General features: G+C 38.2%; 1 pseudogene; it reads left to right on the top strand.

Moving 5' to 3' along the window:
• Positions 12,914–17,518, top strand: LOC109221173 (annotated as a pseudogene).

The following is a 17,973-nucleotide window of genomic DNA, read 5'->3' as shown; positions in this document are numbered from 1 at the left end:
CGGACAGGAAGGTCCGTGATGTGTCTTACGTGGAGGGCGAGAAGGTACTTCTACAAGTCTCTCCTATGAAGGGCATGACGAGATTTGAGAAGAAGAGGAAGTGGAGTCCGAGGTTTATTGGCCTATTTAAGATCTCAGAAAGAGTTGGAGAGGTTTCTATAGGCTTGTATTGCCTCACAGCCTAGCAAGGGTACATTAGATATTTAATGTTTTTATGCTTCGAAAGTATCATAAATACAAGTAATCACATGTATTGAACTTCAACATGGTGAAGCTTGATGAAAATATGACATATGAAGAAGAGCCGGTAGCTATTGTAGATCGGCAGGTTTAAAAGTTGAGATCTAAGGATGTTTCTTCCGTGAAAGTGCTTTGGAAAGGTTAGCCAACTGAGGAGGCTACTTGGGAGTCCGAGTCTGATATGAGTAGTAAATATCCACATCTTTTTGCCAGTTTAGGTACATTTCTATGTCGGCTCAAGGACAAACGTTTCTTTTAGAGGTGGAGAATGTAACGATCGATATGTAATTTTGAGTTCTAGCTTCTCATTTTTCCATTTGAGACCTTATATGGCTTTTTTTAATAATTTCTGACTTGCGTGCGCGGTGCGTTTTATTTTCCGGAGAGTTCAAATGTGATTTTTGAAAGAAAACTTAATTTTTGAACTTTAAAATGGTTAGAGTTGACCGCGGTCAATATTATTGGTAAACGACATCGGATCAGTATTTTGACGGTTCCAATAGGTTCGTATGATGATTTTGGACTTGTATGTATATTTGGTAGGGGTCCCGAGTGACCCGAGGTCATTTCAACGCTCATTGTGAAAAGTTAAAAAATTGAACTTAGAACATTGAAATATTCCAGTTTTGATGTGTGATTTTTAGTTCTTGATATTAATTTGATATTTTGATGTTACGAGTGAGTTCATGTGAGGTTTATATACTTGTATGGATATTTGGAGTTGGCCCCGAGGGGCTCGGGTGAGTTTCGAATAATTTTTGGCCTAGTTGAGTTAGCTGCTATGCTGGTGTTTCACAGTGCTTTGCGATCGTAGAGCATATCTTGTGATCGCATAAGAGGATTGGGGCTGGGGTTAGGTTGTTCTTCGCAATCGTGTAGCTAGTACCGCAATCCCGTAATGTCTTGTGGCGCTTGGGGGAAATGCTCTCCGCGATCGCGATGGTGATCTAGCCACGTAGTAAGAGTTGGGGCCAGGGGACATGTGTTCTTTGCGAATGCGACTGTAGGATCGCCAATGCGAAGGCTTCCAGGTCTTATGGGACAGTGGGATCGCGAACGTGTGAGGCGTGCCGCGAACGCGAAGAATAAAGTTCGCCCAGGTATAAATAATACTGAAAATCAGGATTTAGCCACCTTTCAAAATTTTTGAGACCTAGACCACCGATTTGGGAGATATTTGAGAGGATTTTCGTTCCAACTTTTGAGGTTAGTAATTTTTACCTAGTTTTGACATATTCTCATGAATTTTCATAGATTTTTATCCCCAAATCTAGTACTTTTAAGTATAAAAACTGGAATTTTGGGGGAAAAATTACGAGGGCTAATTTTGGAAATTTGGACCTTGATTTAAGGTCCAATCTTGAAGTAAATCACATATTTGGACTTAGGGAGAATGGGTAAATGGAAATTGATCTTAATTTTGAATTTCGGTCATGTGGGCGCGGGTTGACTTTTTGTTGACTTTCCCAAATATGTTAAAGATCAAACTTTTTTGATAGTGGATAGTTTTTAAAGCTTGTTATGTAATATTGAAGTACTAGGATTTGGACACGTGCATTGCACGTGTATGCCATGTCAATTAGTACACACTTCTTAAAAAATATAAACAATATTAAAATATTTGTGATGAGTAGGAAAAACACAAGCTCAATCTGATGATTGATGAGCATATTCGACTACTTAATTATTGAACACATAATGATTAGGCATAAAACGTATAATATGATCATATCCTGTTGATACTTCCTTACAAAATAATGTTCTTGATGTTTATATATTCCAAAACAGGTCAAACATTAACGTTATTTTTCATTAACTACGTTGAGTTCTTCTGAACCTATTGAGAACTTTTCCCTTTCTACTCACAAAGAAAAAAGTTTTTTTCTTCTTTCAACCAAAATTAAACTTGGCCCTTAAAAGTAACAATCAATTAAGGCTTCAAAGCGATACTTTCGGCTAATCACTATAAATATTTTTTTGGGTCAATGTCCATTGCAGCATAATAATGTGTCATCTACCTCGCTATCACCGTAACCTTCTTTATAACCTCTATTCTGTGCATAAACATGCAGTGGATTTAATTTAAGCGTAGGTTTTCAGTGTATTTGGAATTATGTTGCCAAGCATTGGCTTCTTGAGCTAGTTGTTCCAGTAGCAATTCAAGCTCCACATTTTTGTGGTCAATATCTTCAACCTTTTTGTCTCTTTTGCGTTTCACAAGAACCTTTTCCTTATATGAGATAGTTTCAGGTTGATTTGCCTGAACTTGCTCCAGAATAGCTTGCCTAAAAAACGATCGCTCGTCCATATCATCTTATGTCTCTCTGAAAGTTTTGGAAGGTTAATATAGCGGTTCAAGCATGGAACGACTGTAATGAACAATTTAATAGCAAAATTCTAAAGGTAGATAAAGAAAATGGAGAAACCTTAATTTCCGTAGCTCTCAGTTGATCCATGAAGTTGACGCACCGGCGAAGCCAAGAGCCGTACCAGAGAGGGGCAAGGCATCGTGAAGCTTCTTTAAAAAATGTAGCGACACTTATATGGGAAACGACGGTATACTCGCATACAATTGAGATATATTTGCCTTGGGCTACTGGAGCTTAATCCACATGTAAAACCATGAATCAAAATAGTTTATGATGATGACGATATTTTATCTTTGTGCACATGCTCCTGCCATTGAGACTATGACGTTAACGAAATTTCATGTTTTCTATGCATCATGTCATCATGGATTTGAACTAAAGATTTTGAAGTCGAATGGATGATAAATTGGTGTATTTTTTTACTTTTCAGAAAGAAAATATGGGAGAAATCAATGATCTTGACTGTGACTATATATATCTAATTTTATTTAGAATTTTAAGCATCATCATTAGTCCTAATAATTAAGAGTGCGATGTATACAATTTATTATATTTTGATTTTACCGTTTTGAATTTATTACACCTTTCCGAGGAAATCAAAGGTCTTTCTAAAAATTGACCATCTGAAATGTGTCCGACGTTTGTCCTTTTTCTTTCTTATTTTTAACTTTTTTTTTCTCTTGTTGTTATCTCTATTAAAATGCACGTATAATTTACATTGTATAAGAAGTGCTATTGCGATAGTATTGAATGATGGCCAAGATGGTCATTTCACTTCTCAAGGATATTTTGGTATTTTGACATTAGCATGCAGGAGTTTCCCACTTTTAGTATAACTAGTCTCTCTACAGGTGCGTTGCACGTATATATATATATATATATATATATATATATATATACACTTAATTTAATTTAATTTAATTATAGATAATAAATTTAAATATACCAAAAGCTAGCATTCTCGTATAATGTTAAGATCTTTTATGAATAAATTGACGTCAAACAAACTCTTCGACGAACTCTAAATCTGTTCTTCTAGCCATTTTGATATTTTTCATATCCTTCATCCATACTAATATCAATTGGCTTGGCATAATTGTCTTCTCAATGTTGATTTTTCTTTTCTGCATTATTTTAAGCCTCACTATTCATGTTTTAATGTATATGTCATGCAAACAATTTCAATTTCATCATATACACCTATAAGTAATATTTTTTTTTATATCAATAAGTGTTAGAATCCAAATAATATCATTGGCGGATATAAAAAATGAATTGCATAATAAGTCATCCTTTATCTACCTATTAAAAATTAGGTAATCAAGTAAATGATTACATTAAGGGTAAAGTTCTATATATTCGATGTACTATTTAAAAGTATCAATTTTATCTTCTTCAATAAATGCTTAGAGCTTTATATCTTCCTCTGGTTACCATGGTCCTTTTTTCACATTACTTTAACAAGGTAAGGTGATTTCGTTTTTCATCCCATTTAACTAAACGAGACTTATTTAAAAAAGATAAGACAAAAGTCAAGAGCTTTTAATGACCAATATATATCACAAATTTTAAGTTGTTCATATGTTTTGTTGGTCGAGCGTAATGCATAAAATATTAATATGTTATGCTTCTCTCAAGAGACTTCAGATTTATGATACCATGTCACTAATTGGTAAATAATATTTATGTAAACTTTAATTTTTCACATGATCTTAAGAATATTTTTAAATATTAATTTAAGCTTAATTTATATCTTTCAACCCTGAAAATAATCATCCATAATATTTTATGCGTGCTTACAAATTGCAAATTAATTAATCATTTTATTTGGCAGAAGAAAAAATGAAATTAATTTATAAACATATGTTTTTTCCAATCATCACATGCCTGCAAATTAATATATTTCAAAATCATAACATAACAAATATCTGCCATAACACTTGTACAGAATAAATTTCATAAATAGCAAATGGTAAATATTAATATAAAAATAAGTTATAAATTCGGCGAGAAACCTGTATTTATTTTCGTCAAACTGCTCCAATATCTCCGAGCAACGGCAAGAAAGAACATCATTTGAGCAAGAAAAACCATTTCATTTGACACGTTTGAAGACATTCGCTTTGTCACATCATTCATGTCTTCGTTCTGTCACTTCATTTAATAAACATATGAATATATGTAATTTTATAATATTAATATTTCAGATAACCACGTTAGAGATGAGAGAAACTGCGCGAGAAGATTGACTCGAAGAAAAAGTTGAAATGGTTTGTTAACAAACAACGTTAAAATTAGAACGGATACCTTGCAAGAATTCATGAAACTCTATTGGTGGTATTCCTATTATGTTTTTATACTCATACAGGAAACTCTATTGGTGGTACTCCTATTATCTTTTTATACTCCTACAGTCCAATGTAGAGAGCAATGTGAAGATTTTTTTGTAGGCCTTTAGATTCAAGTTCTTACTCTTGTGTTGTCTCTCTCTCCCTCTTCTTGCACTTCTTTCTCATTGTGAGAATTTGGAGGAAATCCAAGAGCGTCGCAGCCCCTGCTTCTTGATACACATATTAAAATAGAAGGTACTTGTTGAAGTGCATTAATGAACCGTTGCCTTTTTTTGTCATAAGGCTTCATAATGGTTTGAAACGTTGCCTTGTATGGTAGGCGTTAGTTTCTTCCCTTTTTCATTTTTAATTTAGGATAATTAATTTTTTTAAAGGGTAAATAGGTAAATTAACTTTTAACTTAAGGTCTTCCCACTTTTAATATAGTATAGATAATATGATGATTAATTGGATAGATTCGAGTGGTTTGGAGGGTTGTACTAAAGGAAAGGCGATTTTGAAAGGTTGAATTGTTCCGGAAAGAGGTAATTGTCTTAGTTAACCTTATTTTGTGGGACTAGGATGTGATTGTGTCTATTTGTTACGTGCTATATATGTTGGGGAAAGCGTATATACAAGGTGACGAGTGTATGTGCGCTGCTACGAATCAAGCATGCGGGTAGAACTAACCTTATTTATGTTATGTTGCTTTTATATATCATGACTTACTTGTTTTAAATAGATCGTAAAATTGTTGATGTTATTCAGATTGATAGCGACGTTGGGATTGTTGAGATATTGAGCGTTAGAAGTTCTTGAAATATTGATTTGGCTATTGACGCGAAAGTGATGGTTATCTCAACTTATCTCCCTTATGATGTGTTATAGTTAACCACTCTTGTTGATGTTGTTGTCGCTCCTCACCTAGTTTAGTACCAATTTTACATATTGTTGGTGAGGATGAGTAAATATGCATGACGGGCATTTTCGTGCTGTGAGGCTGAGAGATATTGCACGACAAATACTTCCGTGCTGTGAAATTGAGAGATATTGCACGACAAATACTTCCGTGCTGTGACATTGAGAGATATTGCGTGGGTGCTTGAATATGCAAAACGGGTATTTTCGTGCTATTTATATGTTACCTTTTGCTCCTTGATTTTACTATGTGGATTGAGGACTTGGTTATGTTATTTCATGGTCGTTTTGAAAGGCTTGTTTAGAGTGGCTTGTGGAAGCAAAAACCGTTGTTTACCTTGGTCATTCCTTTCATTATATCTCTTACTATTTGTTCCTGTCATTACACTTATTATCTTTCTTGTCATCTATCTCGTCATCTTACTTGTTACTCTTATTGCCATCTTATTTGCTATATCCCTCGTTATTTAACTACACAGATTTATATGTTGGTATTTTGTCTTAGCCTCGAACCAACCTTATCGGGATTAGGCTTGACACTTTCGGAGTGCATTGGGTCGGTTATACTTATACTACATTTCTGCATTTCTTGTGCTGATCCCAGTGTTGGTCCCAATGGCGCTTACAAAGGTATTTAGCTCAGACTAGTTAGGAGGCTTGAGATAGTGTTGCACGTTATTCGCAGACACTGGAGTCCCCTTCCTATCCTCTATTTACTATTTTATTGTACCAAAAAATACTGTATTTTCTTTCAGACCACTACCAGAAAATACCTTTTTTCCGGCTACAAATTCCGACTACAAAATGTCAGTCGCCATTTTCCGACTACTGTAGTCGGAAATCTCATATTTATTTTTTAATTTATTTTTAAAAATTATTCCGAATATTTTTTCGATTAATATAATTAAAAAGTTTCGCGGGAAATTGCGCGCGTAAAAGTTTCCGACTACCGTAGTCGAAACATTAGATAATAAAGTCAAGACCACTTTTGACCAAGAATTTTTTAATTAAAAAATTAAATAATATATAGTTTCCGACTACAGTAGTCGGAAACGTTAACTTATTTTTCGCCTGTATTCTAATTCTTTTTTTCCCACAATTTCTCAATTGCTCTAACTGTCTCTTTCTCTGTATCTCCGCCTCTCTCTCAACCGCGCCGGTCAAAATCGGCGTTGGGGACTTCATCAGGTACGCTATCTCTCTCTCTTTCCCGTCTAATCTTCGGCCAAGACTAGGGTTTGAGGCTGGAATTGTTGGCTAGTTTGAGGCTTGTCCTTGTTTGTGTGCTCTATTTGATTTTTTGTTTGTATTGGGGTAGAATGAGGGCTGTGATGATGCTTATGAATCTTTCTATTTTTGGGCTGATCTTTGAGCATTGAGATGACCCGACCCGTATCTTGGTGTGGCAACCCGGTATGGGTGTGATTGAGTACTCTCTCTCGTGCAACCGGTGTTTTGCAGCCATGGCATGGCTGTCTTCTCTTTTGCCTTTTCATTATATGCGTCTGAGCCTCAATTTGCTGGATAACATTAGTAGGCGTTTGGACAATATTGAGTTGAAATTGTGAAATTCTCTTAAAAGCAGACTTGTGAGGTCTCTTCGGTTAAAAGCTCTCATCTAAATTAATTTATGTTTATCAATGGACAGCTTACAAGGGGTTGTGAAGAATTTTTATGATCAACGGCTCTCTTGATAAATGTTGTGAGAAATAGTTTAGTTTCTATGTTCCCTTTGGCACGTTTTGATCAAAGCCTTGTGTCACCATAGTGTTTCCATCCTTTTTTTAACCAAAGCTGCCTTCTTTTGTGATATGTTTTGCAATTTTTTCCTGCTCCTACTCACACGACCAGTGCTAAAAGCAGTAGCATTTAAAGATCGAGGGTCTGAACTTACCATTGCATCTAAAAGTTGTTTATCTTCTAAAGAAATTACTGGCGTGGCTGTCACTATTTGTTGCTGGCCAGCATTTGATGTTGTTTCTTCTTTTCGATCATCTGTATGACGAATAACTGGAGTGACTGAATTAAGTTGTTGTTGCTGCTTATTTGCATTTGAATGTGCTGCTGGTTGTTCCTGATTATCACTTGGCATTGCTGCTGCTATTTGCTGGTGCTGCTGTTCAGCATTGGTAATTACAGCATCTGTTACAATTGCAATTTGCTGTTGCTGTTCAAAATCTGCTGTGGTTCCTGTATTTTGTTCCTCCACACAGGTAACAGCTTCTGTGATTGTAACATTCTCCTGTTGGTTGGATCTGCTAGGTGCTGCATTTTTTCTTTGTGCATCTCCTGCTGTACCTGTTCCACGTCTTTGCTGTCCCCTTTTAGGCACAAATTCTGGTGCCTTTGCGTTAAGATTGCCGCTTGCCATTGCAGGACTGCCTTTTTTTGGTATAGATGGTGAGCCAACTGAGCGTAAGCCTTCCTCTTCACTCTCTTGATCATCATCCTCACTCGAATTCCCACCATACGCATCACCATAATCTTCCTCATCATCATACTCGCGTTGGTTTGCCCATAGCTTAGATTTGATTGCCATCTCCCTCAAATTTGCCTTTATAATTTCCTTGTTATTCCCAGATGACAACACCAACTCACCTCCATATTCACGACAAGACTCCAACGACTGTGATGGCACCTCATAAACTGAGGTGTTCAAGGTCACCATTGGTTGTTTAACCATGTTAGTATGCATCATCATTGCATTCTGAGCCTCTTNTACAACAAATATAATCAAAGACAGAGCAAAATGTTAGCTAAATTATAAGGAAGTAAAATGATATATGGGATGAAGCTCTTATGGCTAAGTGTCAAACGATCGAAATAATTGCCCGGAGTTCTATAGATATATATTGAATATCAATGAAGTGCTTGGTGATATATTAGAACTGTGCATTAGCTCCTCCTCTACTGCAAGTGCTCCTGTCACTTCCATAGCATTTGAATCGTCGACAAGAACCATGTCTTTTGAGCCATTTAACGGAGCAACTGTAGCTTCTGATTTCTGATTCTGTTTTACACCGTGTGGTGTTTTTGAATGACTGCTTTTGGTGTTGCCTCACGTTCAAGCTGCTGCACTCTCTTTCCGGTATCATCCACAACAGGTTCACTCTCCAAAACACCAAAAGAGTTAGAGGTGCTAACTTCCTTTGGTGTATTTACCTGACTTGTGTGAACTGGAGCATCCCTTTTGTTTGGAGATACATTTTGTCGATGCACGACTGACCAGCCTCCTGCATTTGTATTGTATACTGTTGCAAGTACATGCCCAGCTCCTTTAACCATAGAATTACCGCCCATGCCTGCAGCTCTATCCATACCTGCCACTGCTGCATTTTTCTTGATTGCCAGAACTGCTGAATCTAATGTACTACCATCCATAATCTGCTGAAGCTGCCCAGTTCCTTCCATTGCATTAACCCTTGCAGCATCCATATTCCGAGCAGTAGTAGTGATTCCCTGCTCATCAGATTTCCCAGCCGCATTCAGTGTACCAGCAGCCTGATCCCCGTTCTTAAGAATTGCTGATTTTTCTACTGATTCAACTGGTGCAACAGCACCTATATTACCAATGCTAGGTGCAGCTCGATCTACATTTGCATTCAATGCAATAGCAACCTCCAGATTTGCCCCTACAGTAGCTGGAAATTTAACAGCTTTTTCACCATATCCTGCCCCTCCATTAGAATTTTTCATATTCACAGACTTAGAAGTTGTAGCAGCTTCACACTCCAATGCAAGAAGATCAACCACATCAGCAGGTTTAACACTCCTAGATATAGCTCGATCAACAGGAGAATTCAATGCAACAGCAGTAGGAGCTGTTTGTTGCAAAATATTCTGCCCTTTTCCATCAACCCCTGGTGCAGCAGGATCAAGTTCCTTACCATCCTGCATATCAACAATTCCAGTGGCATCAGTTGAAACCGCAGCGACAAGTCGATCACTTGTACCATTCAATGGAACAGTAGCTTCCAAGTTTGACACCACAATAGCTAATTGTTTTCCAAGTACTGCATTATCACATGGAACAGGTAAAATCTGCTCAACACCAGCTGTTCCTCGATCTCCCTCTGCCAAACCATCCTCTAAATTACCTATTTGTGCAACAGTCTCATCTCGATCAGCATTAGGATCATTTGTTATTTTTGTATAATGACCAGTTCCAGATTTTGCCATATTCTGCTTGTCATAAGCTTTCACAACTGGATTAACAGCACTTAAAATCCTTGCTAATGCAGTTGTAGCAGGAACATCCTTAGTAGGTTTAGGTGCACCCTTACCAATCATGGAAGCAGCTCCTCCTTAGTTTTCTTCAACTACACGATTCACAACTTCAATATTATCCACAGAATCAATTTGTGCTCTTTCCTCTGTTTGAATTACATGCTGCACTATAGAATTATTTTTTGTTGTTTCCTCTCTTAATTGCACACCCCTTTTTGCATTAAGATATTCCCTAGCATCACCTTATAACTTGTCCAGACTGCCCAGGCCTGCACTTTCATCCACGATAACTTCATCTTCCTTATTTTTCTCGATTCTCCATCGGCATGCTCTTTCATCATGCCCTTGATGCTTACAATATGTACAATATTTAGGAAGATTATCATATATTATCTCCTGATAATGCTCGACTATTTTCCCAGAACTTTGATCAACAATATTAATCCTAACTCTCTTAGGATGGTTGGCCAATAAATCGAGCAGTACCTTCACCCTAGCCGTACTCGGTCGCGTTCTGTCCTGAGTTGCTTTGTCTATTTCTAAAGGCTCTCCCACTGCTGAAGCTATTGACATTAGCGACCTTTTTGCAAAAACATTTGCAGGCAGATCAGGCATAGAAATCCAAACAACTGCTCTCGATGTTTCTTCACGCGGATTAAATCCTAACGTCCATGGGAATGATCTAAAGAAAAATTCTTCACCCTTTGCCTTAACATAACCAGTAGTCCTTGACAAAAATTGAACAAAGTCATCAAACAAATAAAATCTTACCAAGATGTGTCGATACTCAAGCTGTCCAACGTTGCAATAACCTTTGACGTCGAATTGTTTTGGTATGATCTGTCGTAACTCTTGGATATCTGGTTTTCCATATGAAAATTTAAGAATTACAGCTTGGTGCAATCCTTCTTCAATGGTGAATGCATTCACCTCTTCAACGGTGAATTCCACAGTTGGTTCTCCATGAACCATGTGAACTGGACGCAATTCAATTTTTGATGAAACTGCGGCAGATTTATTTGAATTGATCGGGGCAGCGTAAGATTGCTTTGGCTTCATGTTAGGAGCTATTTCTTGAGTGTTGAGTTGCCTCTCCCACAACCAAAGGCTGGGGAGAGCTCACAGCAGCCATGGCTGCCAAGCTCACAAGAAAGACGCCAAAGTCTAGAGAGAGAAAGAAGAGAGAAGGGAGAGCTTTACCCTGATTTTGTTTCATAATATTCATTTCATCATTTTTTTTCTCCTTTAACTTGATTATCTGTTGTTCTAACCTTTGTATAACCTCATTAGAAGAATCATCTGCAGCAATATTTCCTAAGGAAGACCTACTACCCCATATAAAAAAAGGAGTTGGACCAAGCCCTAAACCACGAACATACCCACTTTTTTCATTTCCCAACACCTGGGAATACACATCCCCTTCCCAAGCAACACTACGAGGAGGTTGCTCAGTAGATCTCTCACTATTGCTCATCTTTTCATTTATCATTTCCTGACCATAGAACACACAATAAATCCACTTTGGAATTCATAAATAGGAAAAAATGCACATTGTTTGACAGAGTCATGAAACCAAAAAAATAATGAAAGAATAAATCTTACGATTGTCTTGACAGAATCATCATCCAGTGGCCTACCATCCTTACGTTTTTTATGAGTTAATAGAAAAATTTCTGCTCGTGTAGGCTCTATCCCGTTTACAGCCTATACAATAAAAATGATATCATATATGTTTGCATGACAAAAAAAAGGTTAAAATATTATAGTTTGTAGTATTCACAGGTTTACCTGCTCATTCATCAAGGTGGCAATATTTTTTTATCCTCCTGTGTAAGGCATCGTTTGCTTGGCCCTATTGTTTCTATTTGCTAGGGTACGTCTCTGTCATTGAAATATTAAAATGATATCTTATAAACTTTAAACAAAAATTGAGCATACCTAAAATCAAAATGCTATGAAAATGAGCAGACTAGGAGAATTTTCAAGGTCGATACCTTAGCTTTATCGGAAAGCCAATACAAGATAACACCACTCCATTGATCCCTCGGTATACGACTTGGTCTATTTTTTAGTAAAGCGTCTTTAGTCTTATATTTTTGCGCATACTCACCCTTCAAACTGCACTTGTAATCTTTTCATTTTTTCCCTAGTGACTTTAAGACCCACGCCTCTCCACGTTTTGGGATAGAGAACTTCTTCTGAAAAAATAAAAGCCAATATTTATAAGATAACATCATGTATAAAAGATAGAGCATGTTCACAAAAAAATAAAAATAAATAATAATAATAACAACAACAACTATTCCATACCCTCGCAAAATCCACCAATTTCTTCTTTTCTTCGTTGTCAAAATTTCTCCAATCATCTACATGTAGAGGTGTTAGTTCTGGAGTTCTGGCAATAATTCCTAGAAATCTACCAAGCTTTCGACCCTCTTTCCCAATAGCTTGGTTACGATTATTAAAGGACACATCAATTGTCTTCCCCGGCGGAAGTTTCCAAATCTCTTTTAGTAAAGTAGGCCCACGAACCTTTTTTGCTTCTGAATTACCTAGAAAAAGAGAACAGAACGTTAGGTAGTACAATAGCTATTTAGTGAGTTCTGAATAGCATATCTCCAACTGATGCAATACATAGTGAAGCTGCTGTAGATGGTAAAGGAGCTGGTCAAAATATTAAAGTTGTCCCTAAGGCTATCACTGATCGAGTGGGGAATAAAGCTGCTGTTATGCAGTTTTGTAGGCAGCAGCAGACTTTGAATTTGCAACCTCGAACTCAAGATGCTACATAAACATTCATGAAGAAGTTAATTAATCTGACACACACTCATGTTACAGGAGCTTAAAGAGAAAAAAAATACTGATTCTGTTGAAAATTTCAGCCAATGTGTTGATGAAATGGTTGGGAAGGTTGATCAGCTTGAGCAGAGACTGAATGATGTTGACCATTTCTATTCCAATACTAGTAAAAAGCAATCAAACATGCCAAGAGGTAGCTCTATTCTGAAAGACAAAGAGAAGCAGATTTCTAGGTTTAAAAGGCGGCAGCAGGATGCATCACGTAGAGAAGCAGCTGGTGCCAGGAGAATGCAAGAACTTGTGCGCCAATTCGGCACTATATTACGTCAGATCACTCAGCACAATGTCACGACCCCAGTTCTCCCTCCGTGAACATGACGTGACGGCACCTAGTCCCTACGACTAGGTAAGCCTAACAATGTGGAAAATAAACCATAATTGCGGAAGAAAGTGAATAAAACTGAACTAGAAAAATAAAACGGTGTTTAAGGTGCCGCTCGGCACATACCACAACAATTCTCGAAGCTAACAACATTCCCAAAACCCGGAAACTCACAAATCACAAGCTAAGAGGATACATAAGAGGCTCTGACTCAAGAATATCTATACAAATGAGAAATACTGGAAAAGCTATACTTATTACATAAAGCTGGAAACGGACTCCTCGGTCTGCGGACGTAGCAGATATACCTTGAAGTCTCTACCGGTACGCCTCCTTCCAAGGCTGATAGAACTAAGCGGAAGTACCTGTATCTGCACAACAAAAATGTGCAGAAGAGTAGCATGAGCACACCACGGCGGTGCCCAGTAAGTATCAAGACTAACCTCGGTGGAGTAGTGACGAGGAACAGTCGAGGCACCTACCGGTCAATAAACAGTATAATCATAGGAATAATGGAAACGACATATAATTATGTAAAGACTGCATGAATGACCAAAAATGCTACAATTCACAATAAGGAAAAATACAACAAGTAACAACGAGAATATAATAAATGATGATACGAAATGACGGCAGAATCACAAATCCAAATCCTAAGGTCACAACACAGCAAGGGGGAAAACAAGTCAATAACTCATATCCTACAATGATGTTCACAAAGGTCTTACTCAACTCTTTCCACAATTTCACCAAGTCTTGGACAAACCACAACTCGCGAAGACCCGTTATCTGAAATCTAACAATTGGCATCCTGTGCCCCATCAATCTCATGGTCATGCTGACAACTAACTGGCTAACTAGGGCCACTCTCCCAAATATAGTGGATAACGAGGGCGTACCTCCACCCTTAGCAAAATCAGGAGGAATTCATCTCTATTAGGAGTGTTCGGCTACGTGTATGCTTGTGCAAGTGTTTTTAACAAGAATTTTACCAATTAGAAAACATAAAAAGGGGAACGGACCGCACGTACGAATGTTTCCTCACAACTTCCAAGTGGTAACGCTCATACAGGTAAGCAACCCAGAATCACAATTACTAAAACAAATAGGAATGCATCCACAGGCCGTCACAATTCTTTACAATCAACCCCTGACATAGCCCACCTTATTACGCCACGTGTGCAATTAATAACATAATAAGCACCGCCTTATTTCGCCACACGTGCATCACAATGTTCCCACCTTATTTCTCCGTACACGCGTCAAACCCGACTACATAAGCATATAACATATCCCGCCTTATTACGCCGCTTGTGCAACACATCAATAGCAACAATAGCACGGCAAAGACCTCGTGCAACCCTTCAACAACAAGTCGCACGGCAGAAACCTCGTGCATCACAGTATCAACAATCGCACGGCAGAAACCTCGTGCATCACAATATCAACAACCGCACGACAGAAACCTCGTGCATCACAATATCAACAATCGCACGGCAGAAACCTCGTGCATCACGATATCAATGCAACACACCAAATGACAATATATGCAGGAACAAAGCAAGAGGATCAACTCAAGAAATTCCGTTCACCAAAAGACGGTACAACTAACTCGCAAGGAATAACCGTGACAGAGAAATACTACGCGCAATAAGAACAACTCAACAAGGGAGAAATAATATGAAACAACGATTCCATAACACTAAGTTAAACAACAAGGAAGTTAACATGAATCAAATAATTACAATTAAGGAAATTTCAACTAAACATGGGATATCTAACTTCTTTCCAATTAAGACCAATTAATCACGCGAGAGGTAGAATAATGCTTTCCAGATAAAGACAAGCAGTTAGGAATGCTAATGTGACTACAGAAGGGTAATTGTCTACAGTTAAACAAGTAAAAGTCAATTAGGCAACAAGAATAACCAAAAAGGGCAGATAAATTCCAAGTAAGTCATGTAGAGGTGAAACTAATAACAGGAAACTCAATCATATCAAGAACAACTTCATAGTAGGAGATTACAAGGATCTAAGAGCCTAAAAGGGGCAATTTTCCACAAATAAATCCGAGCACGCACTCATCACCTCGCGTACAAGGAATACAATCAACAAGGAAGACTCAAATCCTAAGGGGAAGTCCCCCACACAAGGTTAGACAAGATACTTACCTCGAACCGGCTAAAATCAACTAGCAACCACGTTCTTGCCACGAGTACTCGACTCCAAATGGCCCAAATCTATTCAATTAAATCACACATTGTAAATAACATCTCAAGCAACTGATTATACTATTTAATTCAAAGCTAAAGCGTGAAATTAGGCAAAATGACCAAAACGCCCCTCAGGCCAACGTCTCGGAATCGGATAATTTTTTACATTTTCAGAACCCTCGTCCTCTCACGAGTCTAACCATATAAAAGTCTCCCAAATTGGAGGTCAAACACCCTCTCAAAACTCAATAATTCGATCTATGAAGTTCTACCCATTTTTCATTAAAAATCTGAAATTAAAGGAGGAAATTAAGAGGAGATCCATGGAAATTGGTCTAAATCGAGTGAGAAGCACTTACCCAAGTCGCCCAGGTGAAAATCCCTTCAAAAATCGCCAAGAACCGAGCTCTAGAAGTCAAAAATGTGATAACAATGGTGAAACCCTCGAAATTGGAATTTAATCTGTCTGCCCAGAAAATTGGTCATCGCGAACGCGGAAGAAGAATCGCGTTCGTGAAGAAGGAAAAGTGAAGGCGTTCAGTTACTCATCGCGAACGCGACAACGCGTCCGCGAACGCGAAGAAGAAGAATTTGAAGGCCCAAGGACTGCCCTTCGCGAACGCGTGAATCTGTACGCGAACGCGAAGGGTGAGACAGCATAACTACGCGAACGCGTGATGGTAGATGCGAACGCGGTGAAGGGAGAGGCAGAGCTTTGCGAACGCGAGGCTCTAAACGCGAACGCGAAGAAGGATTTTCCAGGTGGCCAAGATAAGCCTTCGCGAACACGAAGGCCATATCACGAACGCGAAGAAGGAGTACCAGAAGCAGCAACAGCAGTTCAAAAGCAAGGGGAAATGACCCGTAGCCTATCCGAAACACACCCGAGGCCCCCGGGACCTCAATCAAACCTACGGACATATCCTATAACACCATTGAAACTTTTACCAATCCTTAAACCACCTAAAACGACGCCGGAAACTCGAATTCAACAAGGATTTGAGCCTAAGAACTTCAAATTTCATCAAAACACGCTTTCGATCAAAAACCTAACCAAAACACGTCCGAATGACCTAAAATTTTGCACACACGTCCCAAATGGAATGACGGAGCTACTGCAACTTCCGAAATTCTATTCCGGCACTCGGATCAAAAACTCACTATCGGACCGGATACTTCAAAAATTCAAACTTCGGCATTTCAAGCCTAAATTAGCTAGGAACCTCCAAAATACATTATGAACACGCACCCATCCCCGAAATTACCTAACAGAGCTAACGGAACCGTCGGATTTCCATTCCGAGGCCGTCTTCACACAGTTCTGACTACGGACCACTTTTCAACACTTAAGCTCTCATTTAGGGACTAAGTGCCCCAAAACTCTCCGAAACTCAACACCGAACGTCCCAGAAAACCAAAATAGCAGAAATGAACTTGGAGGAAGCAGTTAATAGGGGATCGGGGCATGAATTCTAAAGACGACCGGTCAGGTCGTTACACACAAGTGGGCAGAACCTTTTGTGGAACCTGTAGATGTTAAGGGTCTTGGATTGCATGATTACTTTGAGGTTATTGAGAAGCCCATGGACTTCAATACTATCAAAAGAAAAATGGAAGCAAAGGATGGTTTTGACTATAAGCATGTCCAGGAGATATGTGCAGACGTTAGGCTTATATTTAAGAATGCAATGAAATACAATGAGGAAAGGCATGACGTTCATGTAATGGCCAAAACCTTATTGGGCAAATTTGAGGAGAAGTGGTTGCAGCATTTGCCAAAAGGATAAAGAGGAAAAACGGCGAAAGGAAGAGGAAGCAGAATTCCAGCAGGATATGCAGCTCGCTCAGGAGGCTGCTCATGCCAAAATAGCTAAAGATTTGAGTATTGAGCTTGATGAGGTGGACATGCAACTAGAAGAACTCAGGGAAATGGTGCTTCAAAAATGCAGAAAGATGTCAACTGAAGACAAGAAAAAACTTGGGAATGGGCTCACAAGGCTGTCTCCTGAAGATCTACAAGAAATAAACACCAATATCTAAAATCATGCCCATAAGCAAGCATTTTGTAAAAAAAAAGACTTCACCATTAACAAGCAGTTCTAACAGCTGTAAGAACACTTATAGATCAACCTTAAGCTATAGCATGACAACCACTAAATTGGCTGGAAATTGGCAAGACTAAAAAGAAAAATAATCATAATCCTACATGCATGAAGATGGGTGAAGCTCACACAAGGATGCCTATATTACCATGTGCAAGCATATAAAAAGAGTTAACAAACAGTAAGAAGAGAAATGGAGCGTGTAGCTTTCTGCACCAAAAATGAACCAAATAATTGCAATAATTGCAATAACTAAATTTGAACAGCAACAACAAGAAGACAACTCGAATCTCAGCACTTCAAAATCAGTAAAACCTCTAAAGGTCAAAGAAAGCACCAAGTAAATCAAATATCCCTATGCAATAAGCATTTATGATGTGCAACCATTACAAG

Source organism: Nicotiana attenuata, chromosome 2 (genome assembly GCF_001879085.1).
Source record: "Nicotiana attenuata strain UT chromosome 2, NIATTr2, whole genome shotgun sequence".
Classification (NCBI taxonomy): domain Eukaryota; kingdom Viridiplantae; phylum Streptophyta; class Magnoliopsida; order Solanales; family Solanaceae; genus Nicotiana; species Nicotiana attenuata.
This window is presented reverse-complemented; position numbering and strand designations above follow the sequence as displayed.